Source organism: Dipodomys merriami, unplaced genomic scaffold (assembly GCF_024711535.1).
Source record: "Dipodomys merriami isolate MVZ:Mamm:240054 unplaced genomic scaffold, mDipMer1.0.p SCAF_72, whole genome shotgun sequence".
Lineage (NCBI taxonomy): Eukaryota > Metazoa > Chordata > Mammalia > Rodentia > Heteromyidae > Dipodomys > Dipodomys merriami.
In genome coordinates, this window is record NW_027206313.1 from 4,029,909 (window position 1) to 4,052,182 (window position 22,274).

Sequence of the window (22,274 nt, forward strand, 5' to 3'; positions counted from 1 at the left end):
CTGCAGCTACTTTGTAAATTATTTTCCTTCTTGTGGGCGTGGATGGCATTTGAAGTATGCACAAGTCCTCTTGCTGCTGTTGATTTGAAAAGGTTAAGTGTGACGTGTGTCGCTGCTACTCTGGAGACTGAGAGCTGAGGATTGGGGTTTGAAGCCAGCCCAGGAAGGAAAGTGATCCCCAATTAACCAGCCAAAAGCTGGAGAGCTGAAAATGGAAGTGTGGTTCCAGTGGTAGAGAGCACCAGCTCTGAGCAGCAAAAGGCAAGGGACAGACAGCCCAGACACTGGAGTTCAACCCCAGTAACCCCCCTCTCTCTCACACACATACACACACACACACACATACACGCACACACACGATTCCATGAGCAGGTGGGACAAAACCTCACTGGCATTGCATTGAGCTGGTAGCGGGGGTAGGCAGAGCTGAGAGTCAGCAGAAGTCTGCCTGTTTACAAAAGGAGTCATTTGAGGTGGAAGGAAGGGCCGGGGGAAGGGTAGGAAGGAACCGCAGGGGAGACAGTGGGCCTGGAGTTGGAAGAGGAGGAGGGAGAATGGTTGCAGTAAGAGGTCATGGCAGAGTCAAACAAGCCGCCTTGTTTATTTAATAGGCAAAAATAAACATGACTGACAGAAACCATGAGGATAGATGTAAGGAGGCTCTAGTATTGTGATTGAGACTTTAGGAGGCCAATTTGGCCTTATTTATTTACTTATGTGCTAGTACAGGGCTTGAACTCAGAGCCTGGGCCTGTCCCTTAGCTTTATTGCTTGAGCTACAACTCTCCTCCTAGTTCCCGCCCCCCACCCCCTGCCTGGGCTGTGGTTCTCAGATCTCAGCCTCCTCAGTAGCTAGGATTACAGGTGTGAGTTCCTGGCCCCTGACTTTACATTTGTTAAATGAGATATTTACGCCGTGAGAACCTTGTCCCCAGTGCACAAAGATCAACATGGGAAGTTGTTTCTGGAGCCCTGTTGACAGCGTCAAGAGAAAGTAGAATCAAGTCATCTGCTTTTCAACCACTCTTTCTTGCTGTATTGGCAGGCCCGCCTCTGTTTCCCAGGGTTTAGCAGTGACACACACAGTTGAGTCTGCTGGGGCAGAAAGCTGACATGGGGAAAGAAAGAAACCTGCTAATTACAAGGGAGAGATACTGTGTATAATTTAATTAAGGAGAAAGATAAAAGGAGGGAGGTGAACCACGATGGGTGGAATCATCCAAGAAGCCCTGTGGGTGTGGTGGCCCAAGCCTGCCATCCTAGCTACTTGGAGGGCAGAGATTGGAGGATTGCAGTTCATGTGCCCCCCCTCCCCCCGGGAAAAAGACTTCACTGGGCCGCTGTGGCAGGTGGGCGGGGTCTGTCTGCTTTCCCGTCTCTAGGGAAAGCCAGTGGCTGGGCATGGGGACACGCACCTGTCACCCCAGTGACTTTGGGACACTGAAGTAGGAGGATGGCAGTCCAGGCCAGCCTCAGCATAAATAGAGATCCTGCCTCAAAATATCCCACCTAAAAAGGAGCTGGAGGTATGGCTCAAGTGGTAGAACGCCTGGCTGGCGTTCATTTGGGGCTGGGAAAGAAGCCCTGGCTGTGAAGATGGCGGCCTGCGGGAGGCGCAGGCTGAGTGGCGAGCTTGCGTGAGAATGTCCTCGCAGAGGGAACAGTACGGGGGTAGATGGAAAGGAGGCCGGTGGGGGTGCGGATGGGGGAAGAGAATAGAGGGTGGGGTTAGTGTGGGTGGGGTGATGGGAGGCCTCCTGAGGTGCCTGTGGCAGGTGGAGGCCTCAGGACAACAGGAACGAAGATGCCAGCTTCTGCTCTGCCAGGGGCCGGCAGACAGACAGGTCTCACAAAGACCCACCCGGTGGGTTCTTGCTGAGCGAGTTAGCGTTGGCCTTCGTCCATTCCAGACGCTCAGGCCGTGTCAGGAGAGCGCGGTGTGCATCTGGAACGCACCAACTCCCTTCCAGAGCGGGGTGGAGCCTGAGACGTCCCTCTCTCCCCATGCGTATTGGTCTATTATGATACAACATCCCTGAGTCTTAGGTCACCTGTTAGGGGAATAGGGAGGGGAAAAGGGGAAGTTTGCTAACCTAGTCAGGTTGACTAGGTTTGTTGGTTTGTTTCATTATTTGTACCAATACTGGGGCTTGAACACGGCCTGGGTGCTGTCTTTTAGCTTTTTCTCTCAAGGTTGACTCTCTACCACTTGAGCCATAGATCCATTTCCAGCTTTTTGGTGGTTAATTGGAGATAAGCTTCTCTTGGACTGTGCTTCCTAGATTGGCTTTGAACCAAGATGCTCAGATCTGACCCTTCTGAGTAGCGAGGATTGCAGGCCTGCTGCTACACCCGCCTCCATACATATCTTTATTCATAAACATTATTGTGTTCTCCTCTTGTTTGTTTTAGTTCAGATTTATGTAGCATGGGAGAGGCTTCAGTTATTTTGTTATCTGAAACTTACTTAAACCATGTCCTGTCTTTCTTGCAGTTGGAAGCTTTATTACAATCTTGTATTCCAGTGGTTTGCTTTGCTTTGCTTTGTTTTTGAGACAGGATCTTGCTACATAGCCCAGGCTGGCCTCAGACTTTCGTCCTTCCTGTTTCAGCCTTCTGAGTGATGGGATTACAGGTGTGCATCACCATGCTCAGCTTTGCATGTCAGGTTTTGTTTTTTTTGTCTGCATATATGATTGAACTGAGGGCACACAATCACACTACCATTTAAGCTGTCTATCTACTCCTTTTTGTTTTCATTACCTTTTGGACAGGGTTTTTGCCTTCCCTGGCCTAGCCTATGATCCTCCTACCATACCTCCTGCCTGACTGGAAATGCAGGTGAGCAGCAGCATAGCAGGTCATTGAGATGGAATCTTGATAACTGCTTGCCTGGGACTAGCATTACACTTCAAACTTTGATCTCTGCTTCTGGAGCAGGTGTTAAGATTACTGATGTGAGCCACCACTTACATCCCAGTTTTTAAAATATAGTAATGGTGCAGAGAATTAACGTTTACAGATTTCCCTGTCTGTTATCTGTGAACAATTAGAGCTTATGGTCAGTAGAAATGGACGAGGGAAGCTTCCAAACTATTGAGCCTGTGCTAATAAATGCAACAGTTGTTCATAATTTGGTGGTAAATGACCTTTAAATGCAACCACTTATGGAAGCTGTCCTTGGGGAGCAATTTAACTTCCAAATGACATCCCGGAGTAGCTGTTATCATTTAAATACGCTTCCTTTTGTCAATAATAGAATAACAAATACTGGTTAGATTTCTGACGTGGATTCAGATACTAGGAAACTTGCTGAATAAATTAGTGTACATTTGATTTATATTGACCAATTTTTTTTTCCACATTGCTATGTTACAGGTCAAGGTGACATGCATTTCAATGCATGCTGGAGCAGGGGTCAGGCTTGACTGGCGTGAATGCTTACACGGTTTTTAATTAACTTTTGAATATCACGCTTACATTATTTTTCAAGTACCAGTTATTGGGAACAAGATTGAAATGAATTTAAAGCATTGGTAGAGATTTTATTTTAAAAGTCATCTGCCCGAGCTGGTGGCTAACACCTGAAACCTTAGCCATGCAGGAGGCTGAGATCTGAGGATCGCAGTCTGAAGCTAACCCAGGCAGGAAAGTCTATGAGACTCTTTATCTCCAATTAAAAAGCAAAAAGATGCAAGAGCCAGGGCTGGGAAGGTGGCTCAGTGGTAGAGAGCTTGCCTCCCATGCATGAGGCCCTGGGTTCGATTCCTCAGCACCACATAAGCAGAAAAAAGCCAGAAGTGGCGCTGTGGCTCACGTGGTAGAGTGCTTGCCTTGAGCTGAAGAGCTGAGGGACAGCGCCCAGACCCAGAGTTCAAGCCCTACAACTGACAAAAAAAGAAAAAAAAAAGACACAAGTGGAGTTGTGGTTCAAGTGCTAGAGTATTGTCCTTGAGTAAAAAAATCTACGGGTTCTGTCCAGGCCCTGAGTTCAAGCCTCTAGTACTGGTACACACATGGGCACACCTGTGCACACACAGAGTCACTAGTCATATTTCACAAACATTACGATTGGAGGATGGTCCAGCCAGCCTTTAGCTAATAGTTTGTGTAGAAAGCAGAGATGCTTTTTTCACTAGATTGAATTCACTATGGCTTTTCTGTGCATGGATTTACAGAAATGATCGGACACAACACTGAAAAAAGCAAAAATATGGGACATGTTTTCCCCTCTTCAGGAAGCCAGTCAGGGAGCAAACATGGCCATGCCGGGAGCTTTGTGTGTTGCTGTGGCTTTGGAACGCAGGTGTGGTGTGTAGACGCACCCTGCCACCCACTCACTAGTAGGACAAAGCAGTGAGGTCACAGGGAAGCGTGGACCCCTGTCTTCTTTGACCTTTCAGAAAGAATCTTCCCTCAGAACCACGGCGCATTTGCATCTAAGTATTGCTGCATGAAAATTATTATTATTATTATTATTATTATTATTTTATGCTGGTCCTGAGGCTTGAGCTCAGGGCTTAAACACCATTCTTTAGCTTTTTTGCTCAAGGCTAGTGTGCTACCATTTAAGCCACAGCTCTACTTCTGGCTTTTTGGTAGTTAATTGTAGGAAGAGTCTCATGAACATTCCTGCCTGGGCTGGCCTCAAACGGTGATCCTCAGATCTCCACCTCCTGAGTAGCTAGGATTACAGGCGTGAGTCACCCACTCCAAGATGTACATTTCCTTTTGTACAGTGTCTTCAGCTCCCTCATTCTCTTCAGTCCCTCCCTCCTGTCTCCACCCATGAGTCGTATAGGTCACCTTCATAAGTGTCCAATGAGCTCCGCTGCTGTAGTTTTTCACCCTTTTCTAATTGGATTTTGTGCCCCTCCCCGCCCTCTAGAAGATATATACGCTTGGAAGAATGCACGATACATTAGGTAAAGTCAAGACAGAATCATCAAAAACTAAAAAAAGAAAAAGTCCTGATTCCATATCTTGGAGCTCATTTCACTGTGTATATTATTTCATATAAATATGAAGAGACACTGAGGCATCGCACCTTGTGTCTCTCTCTTAAGAGTATCCTCTTTTGGTCTCATTGTGTGTGCATATCTAGGATCCTGTATCATTTATCATATCCCAGTATATTTTAGGTTTAATTTCTGCATATCAGAGGAAACATACACCACTTGTCTCTCTGAGCTTGGCTTATCTCACTTAACCTGATTTGTTCTAATTTACCCATTTCCCTGCAAATGACATTATTTTATTCTTTCTAATAACTGTTTTCTAATAACTGTTTCTAATAACAATTCCATTGTATATAGGTACTATATATAGATATAGATATTGATCCACGTATCTATTGTGGGGCATCTGGGCTGTTTCCACATCTTGGCTATTGTGAATAGTGCAGCAGTGAACATGGATGTGCAGGTGTCTTTAGCATCTCCTGGCATGTGATGCTGAGAGTAGATGCCAAGGAGTGGTATGGCTGGGTCACAGGGAAGGTCTGTGTTTTTTGAGGAACCTCCAGACTGCTTTCCACAGTGGTTGTACTAGTTTCCATTCCTGCCAGCTGTGTAGTAGGTTTCCTTTTTCCCCACATCCCCACCCGCATCTGTTGTTCGAATTCACGATGTTGGCCAGTCTAACTGGGTAAGATGGCATCTCAGGGTTGTTTTGATTTGCATTTCCTGAATGGCCAGGGGTGATGAGCATTTCTTCATGTGTTTCTTTGTCTTTCTTACCTCCTCTTCTGAGAATTCTCTCCTTAGCTCCCTTGTCCATTTAGTGATTGGTTTATTAGGTGTGGAAGGGGTTCGTTTCTTGAGCTCTTTGTGTATATTGGGTATTAGGCCATCTGTTGCTGGTAAAGATCTTTTCCCAGTCTGTTGGCTGTCTTTCTGGTTTAGTAACTATGTCCTTAGCTGGGCAGATTCCTTTTATTTTAATGTAGCGCCACTTGTCAAATCTCTCTCCTGTCTGTTCAGGAAGTTCCTGCCTCTCCCTATGCGTTCAAATGTCCTCCTCTCTCTGGTTCCACAGTTTCAGGTCTGACATTGAGGTCTTTGATCCACTTTGAATTGGTATCAGTGTCTGGTGACAAACAGGGATCTACTTTTAGTTTTCGGCCTATGGCTGCCCAGTTTTCCCAACACCCACGACTGGCTTTTATTCTTCTAAATTACGAAGATCTCCACTTTCAGCCAAACTGTGATTGTGCCAGTCAAGGTGTTTTCAGTGTTGCTGCCAGGGTTTCTGCGCAATCACGGGCCACAAAAAGCTCCTCAAACCCCAGACATTCTAAATTCTTACCTAGATAAGGACGGCTCTGCCCACCGCCCACGAGTGTCCGCAGCCCTGCCCTGCGGTGCCAGTTTAACGGCAGTCACAACGTCCTGGTGTCGCCCGCCGCTTCGTGCGGACGTCCAGTGCCTCCAGAACAGCATCCACACCAGTTTGTCCGTGGTAGCAGGAGGAGTGGCAGGCTGGTGGTCAGGAGGAAGAGGGAAGTGGAGAGAGTGGCAAGGTCACGAGTGCACGGGGCTGAGTCATGCACAGGAAGTACTCATCGGCAGGGGTGGAGGCAGAGGCACAGAGCATTTCTCCCAAGTGGCCATTCCTGTGCACGTTGCTGGGGGAGCCGCTGGGCCAACGGAAAGACCTTTGAGTGTCTGAGGAGTCGCGTGAGGGCGCTGACAAAAGAGAAGTCCCCTTGGGTGTCTGCTGAAGGGACAAGGTAGGGAGCGTGACGCTGACTGTCCGCGGTGGACGCTGCTGGCCGCGCGCATTGGAAGCTCGTCCCGGGGAGGGCTGGGCTTCTGGGCCACTGCCAGGTGCCGGTGCGTCTGCTCAGTCCTTGTCAGGTGAGAGGCAGAATGTTCTGGGCTGTGGATTGAGCACCCTGCTTTTCTTGGTGGTTCTGGGGACTGAGCCCACAGGCGTGCCCAACTGCCGAGCTACCTCTGCAGCTCCACACCTTGTTTTAAAGGTGACGTACAGAGGGGTCCCAATTATGTAAGTCAGGTAATGAGCACAGTCCTTTTCGAACAGTGTCACATAAGGCTTTTTAAAATGGTTCCTGGGGCATTGTAATGAGCTATGGAGGGTTAGAATTACTGTGCTCAAATGTCTCAGCACAGGTGTGTGGATTATGAAGGTGGGTTACTTGCTCCAACATTGTGTGTGTGTGTGTGTGTGTGGTGTGTGTGTGTGTGTGTGTGTGTGTGTGTTTGTGTGTGTGTATGTGTGTGTGGTTGTGTGTGTGTGTGTGTGTGTGTGTGTGTGTGTTGGGGCTTGAATTCAGGGTTTTACATTCTTGCCTGGCTTTTTCATTCAAGTTTAGCACTCTACCACTTTGATCCACAGCATCACTTCCATATTTCTGGTGGCTAATTGGAAATAAAGAGTCTCATGAGCTTTCCTGCCCAGGCTGGCTTTGAACCCTGATCCTCAGATCTCAGCCTCCCGAGTAGCTAGCATTACAGGAGTGAGCCACTGGCACCTGACTGTAACACATCCTAATGAGGTAGTTCAGTGGTTTGGGGAAATATTTTAAAATACCACATTTTCAAGTTTTGTCCTAGAGCTACTTATGGAATTGGAGCCAGGCCTCAGACTTGTTTAAATGCTCAACAGAAGATCGTAATTATTACCTAAACCTACAGCTTGCATGTCAAGTAGCTTGTCTTGTTTTGAAGACTATGTAGTATAGCATATATATTGAGCCCAAAGAAACCCTAGCTTTGCTTTAATCTTTATGGCGCTGGCCATATGTTCAGCGCCCGTGGTGCTGACTTGTACCCAAATGAACTTCAGAAAAGCTTCTCTGCCCCCAGCCTGTTTGAGGAACTTCTGAGTGTCATTGTTAAGTATTGCAACTGGACAGACTTGCTTCCACATTCTGGCTTGTGGCTACTGAGACTGATTTGTGAAAGTCACAGCACCAAAGCATTTCCCCAAAAATGCCTGTTTTCACCTCCTACTACCTCCCCTCCCCCCACCTCGGGTACCGAGGCTTGAACTCACGTCCTTGCAGTTTCATTTGGCTTTTTCCACTCGAGGCTGGTGCTCTATTACTCGAGCCACAGATCTACTTTCTGGCTATTTGGTGGTTAATTGGAGACAAGAGTCTCCTGCCTGGGCTGGCTTTGAACCATAATCCTCAGATCTCAGCCTCCTGAGTAGGTCGGATTACAGGCGTGAGCTACCAACACCCAGCTTCAGCCTTTTTGTAAGGATCAAGTACAAACTTGGCCCATATTAAAAACTCACTATCTGGAGCAGCAGAAATATTGTTATTTCTAATATCACTCATTCGATTTTTTTCCCAGTTGGGATTAAAACATCATCTATTTTACCATCCATAATTTTTTTTCAACTTTGGATAATTCTGTATTTATCTATTTATTTTTGTTGGTTATGGGGCTTGAACTCTGGGCCTGGGCACTGTCCCTCAGCTCTTCAGTTCAAGCCTAGTACTCTACCACTTGAGCCACAGCGCCACTTCTGGCTTTTTCTGTTTATGTGGTGCTGAGGAGTCAAACCCAGGGCCTCATGCATGCAAGGCAAGGGCTCTACCACTGAGCCACTTTCCCAGCCCTAACTCCCTAATCAATTCACTGCTTAAATGACTCTGTTAGACCACTCACAAGGGATTCTGTCATAATTATCTGGGCAAGCCTGTGTAAGTGCTGTGGGTGTGGCTCCTCCTTGAGATAACTATCAGCTTCCAGCCAAAGGAGATTGTTTAACAAATGAAATGCTAACCGTAACTAGGACTTGGTTCTACCCTAACTAGTGTTAGCTTTTGTTTCTAGAGATCAAAACCTTAATATTTGAACCCTGGGCGCTGGTGGAGGCTGAGATCTGAGGATCGCGGTTCAAAGCCAGCCCAGGCAGAGACCGTGAGACTCCTATCTCCAATAAAACCACCAGAAAACCGGAAGTGGTGCTGTAGCTCAAGTGGTAGAACGCTCGCCTTGAGCTGAAGAGCTGAGGGACAGCGCCCAGGCCCAGAGTTCAAGCCCCACGGCCAACCAAAAAAAAAAAAAAAAAAACACCTTAATATTTGATTAAAAAATAATAACTGGCCTTGTAGTTCGTGCCTTCAAGCCTCAGCCTCCCAGTACTGGGATTTTTTTTTTTTTTGAGTGCAGTTAATTCTGTAAAACCATCTCCTATTCCTTCACCACCAAAGCTAAATAAGCAAAATAGACTTTTCAAGTCAATAGTTCATAGAAATTCCAGAAGGGCCCAGAAACTTGAAGTGAAATTGGACGTGTGCAGAGTGTGGAGAAGAGATGCTGTGAGAGCCAGTGGTAGAACTGTTCCGCAAATGAAAACCACGGCGCCACGAACAACACCAGCATGTGGATCTAACAGAGCTGGGGGAATCGGGCTTCACTTTGCAGGGAGAAGGATATAACAGCCTGTACTAAGCTCCTTGTACCATTTGCCATCATCTGTGGGGGTACAGGTGGTAGAGGGGAGCAGGTGAAGTAAGGAGGTCAGGTCTGGCTGGAGCATTATTGGCCACATGGTGGATGGTAGGGCCTGGCATCTTATCTTCATGCTGGGGGAAGGAAATCCCCTCCACCCCCATTCACCTGCCTCCCAGATAATGGGCGTGCCCGGACCCCTGGAGGCAGGGGCAGGCACTTGGCTGATAGGTTACTGAATCTGTCAGTCCAGTGTCTGGGACTGGGAATTTCTTGAGGATCTGCCCCCTGCACCGGCCTATTTAGGTCCAGACCAGCCTAGCCTCTGGATTCCATGCCACATGTGTCTGTGATCTTGTCCTGCGTCCTGTCTCTTGGCTCGTCTCCAGTCATCATGGAGTCCCAATTCAGCTCTCCATTGGAGCTGAATTGGCTTGTTGGTATTGTTCTTATTATTTCTTTCCTCTTTAGCGTGTTTCCTGGCTGTGTTATGTGTATTTGCGTGCTGCAGGCCTTTGTAACAACTGGTGGCCTGCAGCCTGTTAACTCTATAATAAAGACTCCAATATTCTATATTTTATTTAATTAATTAATTTATGTATTTTGGGTCCGGTCGTGGGGCCTGAACTCTGGGCCTGCGCGCTGTCCCTCAGCTCTTCAGCTCAAGGCTAGCACTCTACCACTTGAGCCACAGCGCCACTTCCAGCTTTTCTTTTTGCTTATGTGGTGCTGAGGAATCGAACCCAGGGCCTCATTCATGCAAGGCAAGCATTCTACCACTGAGCCACCTTCCTAGCCCTAATATTCTATATTTTAAAATGTGGCTTCTGGGATGGTGCTTTACCTTACAACACAGGTACCTGAGGAATAGCATCTGACTGAGATCATGAAGCAAGTACTAAAAGGCCAAAGGGGAAGATGGTTCTCTTTGTTGCAGCCAGGCCTTGCAGCGCGCTCCCATGACCCTGCGTGCTTCCTCCAGCCACCTGCTCCATCCCACCCTTTCCTGGGAACAGAAATCCTTGGCATGTTCATTGATGGAGGAACCTAGACACAGCTTTGTGGGCTAGGTAGATTCTGCCTGTGCCGCTCCGGGGAGCTCGTTACTCTTCATAGCCAGATCCCACCCGATCCAGGATCTCACGGTCGTGGCCCTGCTTCTGCCAGCATGGTCCCCTGAGGGCTGCGCTGGCCGGAGGAGGGCGCGGCTGGCACGCAGGGACTCTGAGATCCTGTTGCCACCCATCGGTGGTTCTTGTCTGTAATCTCACCTGTAATTCTGGCCACTTAAGAACCTGAGATCTGAGGACCATGGTTCAAAGCCAGCTCAGGCAGGAAAGTTTGTGAGATTCTTTATCTCCAGTGATCCAGCAAAAAGCTAGACGTAGAGCTTGAACTCAAGTGGTACAGTACCAACCTTGGGCAAAAAAGCCAAGTGAGAGCACAAGGCGCTGAGTTCGAGTTAGAACCAGCACCAAAAAGAAAAGGGGGTACCATTAGTTTTTGTGAACCAATTGATTACTTATATATAGTATTGTAAAACAATAAAATAATTCATTAAGATAATTTTATGAGCCAGGTACCAGTGGCTTACCCCTGTAACTACTCAGGAGGCTGAGATTTGAGGATCGTGGTTTGAAGCCAGATCAGGCAGAAAAATCTGTGACTCCCCCCCTCCCCCACCACACACACACACTTGAACTGGTGGGTGCTGTCCCCCACCACACACACACACTTGAACTGGTGGGTGCTGTCCCTAAGCTTCTTTTTTTGGTCGGCCGTGGGGCTTGAACTCTGGGCCTGGGCGCTGTCCCTCAGCTCTTCAGCTCAAGGCGAGTGCTCTACCACTTGAGCTACAGCGCCACTTCCTGTTTTCTGGTGGTTTATTGGAGATAGGAGTCTCACGGTCTCTCCTGCCCGGGCTGGCCTTGAACCGAGATCCTCAGATCTCAGCCTCCTGAGTAGCTAGGATTACAGGCGTGAGCCACCAGCGCCCGGCTCCCTAAGCTTCTTTTGCTCAAGGTTAACACTCTATGACTTGAGCTACAGCACCACTTCTGGCTTTTTCTCTGATTAACTGGAGAAAAGTCCCACTGACTTTCATGCCTGTGCTGACTAAGAGGCTCAGGGACAGCATCCAGGCCCTGAGTTCAAGCCCCAGGACTAGCAAAAGAAAAAAGAAAACAGAACCAAGTAAATGGAGTGGGCAGGTGGGGTTGAGATTATGGGAGACACTGATGAAAGACTGATAGAGATCCATTATAATCACAAATTGACATACTGAACTGAACTCTCTTTGTACAACTACTTGAGGATAATAAAATACATGTTAGAAGAAGAAAACAAGTTTAAAAATGTAGTATTGTATATTTCTCTCTACCTACCTCTCCCTCCAATTCCTCTCCCTGCACTCCTGATCTGCCCTCTGACTTGGAAGTGGGGACCAGGTACTCCTGTCTAAAGGAATTCCATCAGTTCTCCGCCCCGCCCCGCCCCGCCCCGCCCCGCCCCGCCCCGCCCCGCCCCTGTGTGGAGCTGGTCAGCTTGCGTCTTCCCTTTCCAAGCAGTTTCATTTCCTCCTTGGAGCCAAAGATCCCTCAAAGACTGGTTGTGCTCTGAGAGCCTCTGGTGTCTCCTCCTCCCCAACCCCATTATGTACCCCAGGTGGCCTTGAACTCCAGTCCTCCTCCTTTGATCTCCCAAGTGCTGGGCATACATCACCTGCTTTGTTGAGATTATTCATTTATTTGTTTATTTTGGGGCTTGTTTATTTGTTTATTTGGGGCTTGAATTCAGGGCCAACATGCTGGCCCTTTGCTTTTTCACTCAAATGATGCTCTCCCACTTAAGCCATAGCTATTTCTGGCTTTTTGGTGGTTAGCTGGAGAGAAGAGCCTCGGAGTCTTTTCTGCCCAGGGCTGGTTTTGAATTGTGATCTTCAGACCTCAGCCTCCGGAGTGGCTAAGATCACGGGCATGAGCCACCCAGTGTCCAGCCCTGTTGTAGATTATTTAAAAGAAATCTTGGGGAATGGAAAGTTTCGACAGTGTTGAAGTTTGAGTTTGGACAAACAAAACTGCCACACGTTTTTGAATCTTGTGATTTCTTAAAGTTTTGTGTCTTCTAACTTAAAATATATGGCACAGTTATCAATATTTATTCTGAGGGAAGCAGGAGATGCTTTCTCTGCCATCTTTCAGAAGTAGAATAAATAAATAGAATAAATAGGGGCTGGTGTTTCTGAGGAACGTGTGGCAGACCCGGGCAGCTTCGTTCGACTTGCCTGCCAAGGTGGAAAACCTTTTCCACTAAGAACGTCTGCAGCTGCATTCTCGTGGCTAATGCTTGTAATCCTCACTACTCAAGATCTGAGGATCTCGGTTTGAAGCCGGCTCAGACAGTTAAATCCATGAGACTCTTATCTTCAATTAACCAGAAGAAAGACAGAAGTGGAGCTCTGACTCAAGTGGTAGAGTGCTAGCCTTGAGCAGAGAATGTCATGTGAGAGTTTGAGGCCTTGAGGTTAAACCCAAATACTAGAAAAACAAATAAATAAGCAATACCACCACCCCTCCACACACACACACCAAAACCATCTGAATGAATAGGCTGATAGAACAGAGTTGGGTGGGTGAGCGAAGTAGAATATTGGGAAAGCTACTGTTAGCTAATGCTGCCTTTTATTTTGGTGCTAGTCCTGGGTCTTGAACTCAGGGCCTGGGAGCTGTCCCTGAGCTTTTTTGCTCAACGCTAGCGCTCTATCACTTGAGCCACAGCTGCACTTCTGGCTTTTTGGGTGCTTAATTAGTGGTAAGAGTCTTACAGACTTTTCTGATGGACTGGCTTTGAACTGCAGTTCTCAGATTTCAGTCTCCTGAGGGACTGCATTTTTTCAGATGAGTTTTAAAAATCCAGTTAGATGATAAAACTTAGAGAGGCTGCATGCACCCGCCTGCTTGCTTTTATGTCCAGCTCAGGCCTTCTAATAGAGCTCAGAGCTGGGTTTTGCCTATAAAAAGTAGAAAATAGGCCTGATAAAAATGTTTAGTCTGCAAGACCTTGTTTTATTTATCATATCAGAAAAGAACAATGTTTTGTTGTGTTGTGGTCAAAATAGAAGCGACCTTACTTGTTCACAAAAGCTCAAATCCTAGAGATAAGAGGGGCAAAATAATAGAGTACAATGGAAAGAGTAGAGTGTAATTATTTGTAGCTTGTCAAGTGAAGCCCTTTCAAGCCCCAAGTGATTCAAATCTGGGAACTCTGCACAATTCTGTAAACTAACCACCAGCAGCATCGGAGAAATCTCCCCTGGACCGCAGACAGCACTGAAATTGCTTCGGTTTGTCATGTACGGAGCGTGCTGGCCGCACACAAGACCATTTGCTTGCAAATCGGACTGGCCCCCAGCTCAGAAGCACGCTCCCTGGTATCAGCCTCCTGGCCTGCGATTTGTCATGTCCCGCGGCTATCAGTGGGCTCTAATTTTAATAGGTTCTGAGGGTCTGCTTGTCGACACAGACCCGTCCAGTTGGGACATAGGTAGGATGCGGGAGGGGGCTTTCCTTGCCAAAGACAACAGGAATGTGGGCAAAAAAAATGAGACTCATCTTACCTCACTGAAAATTACTTTAGGCTCTGCAGTTATATTTTCTGTCTTTCTCTTTTACTTTTTGGTTGTACAAAGGGCTTCCGAGTCATCAGGTGAGATTACGCGTGCCGTGCATCTTGCTTACTTCATATCTCCCTTTCTTTCATCATTCTTCCCCCATTTGCACATCACCACTGTGTCTTCTGATTCTGAAACATTTGCTACACGTGTGGTATCTATCTGACGCATTCGTTTCTTTCGGGTTGCCTCTGGAAATGTATCACTGACAGCACACTCAACTTTTAGAAGCCACGGCTTATAAACAAGCCACTGCGTATTTAGAGCCCTGCTACAGGCCCGTGGCTCAGCTGCTCTAGTGACCCGTTAGCAACGCAGGCCCGAGGGGCGGGGAAGGTGGCTCAGTGGTAGAGTGCTTGCCTAGTGTGCATGAAGCCCTGGGTTCGATTCCTCAGTACCACCTACACAGAAAAAGCCTGAAGTAGAGCTGTGGCTCTAATGGTAGAGTGCCAGCCTTGAGCTAAAGAAGCCCAGGTACAGTGCCTAGGCCCTGAGTTCAGTCCCCAGGACTGGCAGTAAATAAATAAATAAATAAATAATAGAAATGCAGGCCCTAGGCCATACTGCAGCCCTGCAGGATCAGAATGGATCAACAGCATGGGGGTTATTAGTATAGCTGCATCATAGGAGTGGCATCATCTAAAGGAGTGTAGATGAACATTTAAGAGAGTGCTCATACCCTCCTATCACAGCTCTATTCACAGCAGCCCAGCTGTGGAATCCGCATAGGTTGCCTGGCAAGTGAGGAACGGATAAAGAAAATGTGGTTATTCTTTTCTGCATTTTCTTTAAACAATGAACTATGACTATAGGGAAGAATGAAATTGGGTCATCTGCAGGAAAACGGATGGAACTGGAGAATCATCATGTTGAGTGAGATATGTCAGACTCTGAAAGCCCAAGGGTCACCTGTTTGCAGTCATAAATAGATAGCCCTAAAATGAAGATAACAAGAATAGGGCAGGGGTTTAAAAGAATTTCACAGGGGGGAGGGCAGCAGCAAGGGGGGGGCTGGGGAATGGTGAAGATGAAAGAGTTACCTATAATATGTGTCCGTGTCTATGTATGTATGTGTATGTACATACACGCACACATACATACCTGAAGATAGACTAATGAAACCCACAACATCTTGCTTGTCAGTGAGCTGGGGCAGAGGAAGGACTAAGCAGAATAAGGCAGAGGAAGTGAGCTTGTTCAGAATGCTCCAGACAGAACATATATGCCATTGTCAGAGTGAACCCCATTTGTACATTCATGTGTGCCAATGCAAACACATTATCCAAAAAAGAAAGCCAAGAGTCTTGGGTTCCATCTTCCAGCTGACGTCTCTGCTGTGCCTCGTGTGTGTGTGTGTGTGTGTGTGTGTGTGTGTGTGTGTGTGTGTGTGTGTGTGAGTGTGTGTGTGTGTGTGTGTGTGTGTGTGTGTGTGGTGATTGGAAGGACCATGGCAACAGTGACCTTCATCCTTTAGTGCGGAATTCCTGGAAGCCTTCAGGTGCTAACTTCCAGAGAAAACTCCAAATAGATCAATACTCTGTATCTGGAGGACAGTCGTGTGAATCTTGGTAAATATTCCAGGGATAGTTTTTAGTTTATATCAGTTAAGCCTTAAAAAACCCAAATCATGGAAAGCTTTCAGATTGTACAATTTTAAATAATCACACAAAATTGTGCCTTGTCTTCATTGCGTAACAAATGTTCTTACCCTGAATGGCTTTCTCCTAATTCTTTTTTTTTTTTTTTTTTTTTTGTCGGTCATAGGGGCTGGACTCTGGGCCTGGGCGCTGTCCCTCAGCTCTTCAGCTCAAGGCTAGTGCTCTACCACTTGAGCCACAGCGCCACTTCTGACTTTTTCTGCTTATGTGATGCTGAAGAATTGAACCCAGGGCCTCATGCATGCAAGGCAAGCGCTCTACCACTGAGCCACCTTCCCAGTCCCTTGTAATTCTTTTAATGCTCTCATTTAGCAATGGCTCATGCTTCTTAAGCCATCCAAAGAAAATCTCCCCTTTTGCTTATTGAACCAAAATATGAGGCTCTTTTTCAAAATGGATTTCACTTGGAACAGAAAGACTAAAACACACTCACACACACTCGCAAGCACTTGTACACACAGCAGTGTGTGGTAGGTGGGTTTATAAAGCATGGTTTGTCTTTCATCTTGAAGTAATGGGTTTGCAGACCTTTGGCGCACCTTTCCCCAGGGCTAGGGCAGGCATGACTAATTGATCCCAGCAGTCTTTGCTGTAGACTCCATGGAAACGTTAGCAGCATGCTCCAACCGTCCTCACCAGTGAGATTTTGGCAAGTGAGTTGCACATTTTTTCTAAGATAACTAGATTTTGTCCACAGGCTGACCTCACAGACAGACCTTGTCCTGTGCATATTCATGTCACTCCGGCTGACCCCACTGGACTGAGGCTGGTTGAATTGTTGCGGCCAAGATGCTCAGGCTCTTTGCTCTGAGTGGTGGAAGCCACCCAGATCATTGTGTTAACTAACGTTAGATTCCATATGGTTAAGCTGATTTCTGATGGCTGCCACCCACTTATCCACATTCTTTCTGGCGGCTTCATCTTCAGTTTATTTTGCTGTTTGTGGCTGAACTCAACAATAGCATATGTATAGTTGATTTAAAAAAGTTGGCTGGACACTCGCCGCTGACCCACGCCTGTCATCCCAGCCACTCAGGAGGCTGAGATCCGAGGATCTCCGTTCAAAGCCAGCTGGGCAAGAAAGCCTGTGAGGCTTTTTTTTTTTTTTTTCCAATTAACTATCCAAAAATCCAGAAGTGATGCTGTGGCTCAAGTGTTAGAGCACTACTAGCCTTGAGCAAAAACAACAACAACAAAAAACAAACTTAGGGACAGTGCCCAGGTCCTGAGTTCAAGCCCAGGACTGGCACCAAAAGAGAGGGGGGAGAGAGAGAGGGAGGAAGGAAGGAAAGAAGGAAGGGAGGGAAGGAGGGGGGAGGGGAAGGAAGGAAGGAAAAAAAGCAAGTCTTAAGTCTTGCTTTGTTTCTGTGACTGAACACAGCTTATTTCTTATTTATAATTTATAATTTGCCACAGCTTATTTATGAAACAGCTTACTCCTCTCTACTGCTGTTTTCTTAGCTTTTATGAGTGTGTGTGTGTGTGTGTGTGTGTGTGTGTGTGTATGTGTGTGTGTGTGTGCGTGTGTGTTGGGGCTTGAACTCAGGGCCTGAGAGTTGTCCCTTAGCTTTTTCTGCTCAGGGTTGGCCTTCTACCACTTGATTCACAGTTCTCCTTCTGGATATTTGGCAGCTGATTGAAGATAAGAATCTCACAGACTTTTCTTCTCAGGCAGGCTTCAAACCTCTCCTCTGATGTCAGCCTCCTGAGTAGTTAAGGTTACAGGCATGACCGCCAGCACCCGGCTTGGCTTATACGATTTTAAAAAGTGAGCACATCTTGCACTACTCTCAACCAAACATTGATGTCAGTGAGCTCTGAGGCTCAGCGCCATCCATCAGACATGCTCACAGGGTTTGAACTTGGGGAACTGAACACGAGCAATGCCTACAAACTCCATGGCGGGCCCACTGTGCTCTACTTACGTGGCCAGGATCGACTGGAGAGATGGATGCAGTGTTTTACACTCTTGTCCTTTGAGAGTAGACAGACGTGGGCCTGCATTCTCCATCTTGACTTTCCTGTCTCAGCCGGGAGCCAGTAGGTGTCACTGTGTACATTAAATGGAAATCAAAGATGTCACTGAAGGCATTTCCAAAATCAAGTGTCATTACCGCCTTCTTTTCAAAGCAGCTTTGCATAGTAAGCAAGATCATTTGTGCCCCTTTCCTGGGTGTATGTTTAGAAATCACCTTCAAGATGCCTCAACGTTGTTCTTTTCTCTCTGCTGCCGTTGCCAACTTTTTTTTTTTTTTTTTTGGGTCCGGTCGTGGGGCTTGAACTCTGGGCCTGGGCGCTGTCCCTCAGCTCTTCAGCTCAAGGCTAGCACGCTATCACTTGAGCCACAGCACCACTTCCAGCTTTTTTTTCTTTTTGCTTATGTGGTGCTGAGGAATCGAACCCAGGGCCTTATGCATGCAAGGCAAGCGCTCTACCACTGAACCACCTTCCCAGCCCCGCCAACCTTGCCTGTGTGTGTCCGTGCCTGGTAGATTTCTTTGGGGTACATGATAAGAATCCACCTATCGGTGGACTAACATTTTCTTTTTTTCTTTCTGTGGCGCTGGGGATGAAACCCAGTGCCTGGTCCATGCCAGGCAACTGCTCTACCACAGACCTGCGCCCAGCCCTGGACTCACCAGTTAAACTGTAAAAATAATGGGTCATTTTACACGTGTCCCCTCCCCCCCTTCTCTCTCTCTGTGTAGAATCTTATTGTTAGAAGCCTTTGTTCTAGAGAATTGATTTCTTCACTGCAGATGTTTATGACAGCGCAAGTATTTGAACTATCTATAAATGTGCAGAGAATAAGTTTTCTCTCTGATGAGTCTTTAAGTATTTTTAGGTACTCTACATATTCATTAAGACACTTTCCAGAGTTGTTGTTTCTCTGGAGTGGATGAAACTTTTTGTTTTTTTAGTACTTGTACTGAGGCTTGAACTCAAGGCCTGAGTGCTGTACCTTACCTTCCTCCACCCAAGGCTGGTGGCTCCACTACTTAAGCCACAGCTCCGTTTCTTGCTGGTTGGTGGTTAAGTGGTGATGAAGAGTCACACAGACCTTCTTGACCTGGCTGATGTCGAACTGAGATCTGCAGATCTCAGCCTGTTGAGTACCTAGGATTACAGGCACGAGCCACCAGCACCTGGCTGGAACATTTTTAAAGCAAATAATAATAATAATCATTTAGTTTCTTATTAGAAATTTCCACACATCGAAAGGTTGTACAGGGGAGTTTGGATTTCATGTTTCATTTGAATGTCCAATGCTTCATGCTGAGAGCCAGCTCTTACCACGCCTCATAATTGTAATGACCCTGTTTTCCATTCTGTCAGTGGACGTGTGTTGTCTAAGTACCCGAGTCTGTTTTCTTTGGCTTCTCTGCTTTCTTGGCCTCTTCAGAAGCTAAAAGTGCTGGTTTTGAGTCTTCTGTGTCTTGGTGGCTTTGCCGTGGCGGTCAGTCGCGCCGGGCAGTGCTGTGCTCAGTGCCCTCCCTCGCGCATGCCTGCTTCTGCCAGTGCCCGGCTCAGCTGCCCAGCGCAGGGCTGGTGATTTCTTGCAGGAAGCCATTAGGCATGGGCTTTGCCTTCCGAAGAAAGCTCCTGGCACCTTCATGACTGACGGGTGATGTCAAGAAGACTCTTGCGGGTGGGGTGTGCTCTGGGGCAGGGCTGGGGGAGGTTTTTTTTTCTGCCAAAGGCTATTTGGATATTTTTAACATCATTATGGGACGTAGGAAATGAGGGATCCAGGCAGGTAGGCTGTGGGCAGCCATCAGGAACATTCTGTCTGTTTGTCACGTACCCAGTGTGGCCCTAATAGGGGATGGCCGGTGCTGCCCACCCACTTAGAACATAGGGCTGTTCCCACAGTCTGTGTTACGTCACCTTTGACCTTACTTTCCCTGGTGTCAGCAATGAAGATGGAGACAAATTCTACTTGATGGCACTATACCAATGAGAAGGTACCTCCTGAATATCTAGGATTTAGATGAGAGTATCTGCCCCCAACCGCCTGTCATTGAAAGCATAACTGCTGTGTGAATCTGTTCAAAAAGGCTATGGTTGTAAAAGTTTTATACCTCTGATAAGCTGTCTTTCCTTGCTTATGGACTGTTGTTTCCAGTGAGAATACTCTACTTATTCCACAAATGTGTTCTAAGTTATTTTTCTGCATATCCTATACATGTATAAATATAAATATATAAATATAGAATATAAAAATGTATATAATATAAATCTCAGGCTAGGACTTGAACTCAGAGCCCAGACACTGTCTCTTATCCTTTTTTGCCCAAAGCTAGTGCTCTGTCACTTGAGCTACAGCTTCACTTCTGGCGTTTTTGTTTTCCTGTGGGGACTGGCTTTGAACCGTGATCCTCAGATCTCAGCCTCCTGAGTAGCTAGGGTTATAGGCGTGAGCCACTCGTATCCAGCCCATATTTTCTAGTAGCCACAATCAGTGAGATTTAGAGACAGACCACGTATTAACATTAAAAGCACTGATCTGTGAATGTGCCACCTATGTGTCTCTGGACTGAAATGATGGTGCCATTGGGCACGGGCCTGGCTGACTGTGTGGCCTAACCTGGAGCTCAACTCAGGGTAAGCACTCATTTCATTTAAGTTCATTTAATTAATGTCTGAGTGCTGAAGCCCTTCTTCTAGCCTTTTGGGAATATTTGCTATCATTATCTATCCTGTGCAGTCGCATACTGTAACTCCCTGCTCCTTTGTGGTTGTAGCTGGTGTCCACTGAGCAGTCTGTCTGTGCCAATTTCTCATCAAGAGGTTTAGGTTTTGGTTCTTTGGAGGTATTTGTTGTTGTTGATTTTCTTTGTGTCTGTACTGGGGCTTGAACTCAGGATCTGGGTGCTACCGCTTAGCTTTTTCATCCAACGTTGCTACTCTACCACTTGAACCACGCCTCCACTTTCAGCCTTTTGCTGGTTTTGAGTCTCACAGGCTTTCCTTCCCAGCTAGACTTTGAACTGTGATCCTCAGATCTCAACTTCCCTAGTAGCTAGATTATAGGTGTGAGCCATTTAGCATGTGGTTCTTGTTTTTATTGATTGTTTTTTGAAGAATAGGAATGGGTCCTATCTGCCCCCGGAAGTGCTGAGCAATACCTGGGAAGCTGGAGGCCAGGAATGGGAGATCCACAGAGGTTGAGAGACTCGCTGGGGGTCAAACAGTAAGTGGGAAGGGTGGACTGGAGCCTGGGCACTGTCAGAACCCCAGCTCCCCGTCCTGCTGCACTCCAGGCTGCTCCCGCCTTGGAGAGGGGCCACCGCGCGGCAGGAAATGATCTAAGTGGCACCCAGACACTGTACTTACCTTTTAATCCTATGCCACTTCCCCCACACCCCTAAAAGGGCTCCAAAAGCTCTAATTTGACATTGCTAATCTCTCTACCTTAGTAAGAGAGAGCAGCTCAGGCCCAGAGCATTCAGCAAAAACCATCATTTAAAAGTGAACACTCTGTTCTTCTCCTCCCCTTCTTTTTTTTTTGGGGGGGTGGTAAGTGATTGCGATTTCCTATATCCATCGTTTTCTTTAAATCACACTGAAGTGAAAACCCGATTTAATGAAAAAAAACCTAAAGACCAGATAGGGGGACAGATTGTGAGGGCTGGGTGAGCTGTGGAGTTGGGGCGAAGTCCCTCAAGAGGGGAGTTGAGAAGAGACAAAAGCCAGCCAGACCTCAGGGGAGAACATTGCGTCCCCCACATTGGAGGCCGAGGATGGTGATTCTGGCCCAGTTGCCTCTGTGGCCTTTTCTTATGTTTGCAGAACCACAGTGCAAAATACCAAGTCTGTGTGAGTTACCGTTCTGTGCTAGTGAGGGCAGAGGTCTCTCACTTGGTGATCTGCTTCCCACTGACAGTGGAGGTGTGTGGGGGTTGACGCTGTTATTGCTAAACTAAAAGGAGTTGAGTGGAGAGGCTGGGCTCCGCTTGATATTGCCGTTCTTAGAAACAGTTGCGTTCTGCTGGTTATAAGTCCGTTTTAAGCCTGGTGCCACTGGCTCTTGCCTGCAATCCTCTCTACGCATTGGAAGAGATCTGAGGATCGTAATTTGAAGCCAGGTAGGACAGGAGAGTCCGTAAGACTCTTATTTTCAGTTAGCCACCAAAAAGCAGGAAGTAGAGCTGTGGTTCAAGAGGTAGAATGCCAGCCGTGAGGGGGAAAAAAAAAGCTAAGGGACAGTACCCAGGCCTTGAGTTCAAGCCTCAAGATTTAAAAAAAAAAAAGTGAGTTTTAGCTGTACCTCAAGTTAACAGTTTTTCATTCTTTTTCTATTGGGAGAAAAAGAGCAAAAGAATCAAAGCACCACTCTTTTACACATCTTTCCAGAGTTCTAGAAAAGTTTTCAGCTGAGCCCTTGTAACTCTCTATATGGTAATGGTATTTTTTTCCTTACTAGACAGCACAATTAGATTTTGGTAGGATTGAGATTTCAGCATCACTTGGTCTATTTGTCAGGACACATTCACAAGTAGTTTGCAAGTGTTC

General features: G+C 46.8%; 1 protein-coding gene across 3 annotated transcripts in view; it reads left to right on the forward strand.

The window, feature by feature from the left end:
• Positions 1-22,274, forward strand: part of LOC138818234 (sorting nexin-24) — a 100,240-nt gene that overhangs the window by 12,613 nt on the left and 65,353 nt on the right. Inside the window, exon 1 of one of the 3 annotated variants that reach the window (XM_070009256.1) lies at positions 6,615-6,730. The exons of the other annotated variants lie outside the window; for them this stretch is intronic. The gene's annotated coding sequence lies outside the window, so the exon portion shown is untranslated. Of the gene's footprint in view, positions 1-6,614; positions 6,731-22,274 lie in introns of those variants that run through there. 3 annotated transcript variants of the gene reach the window in all.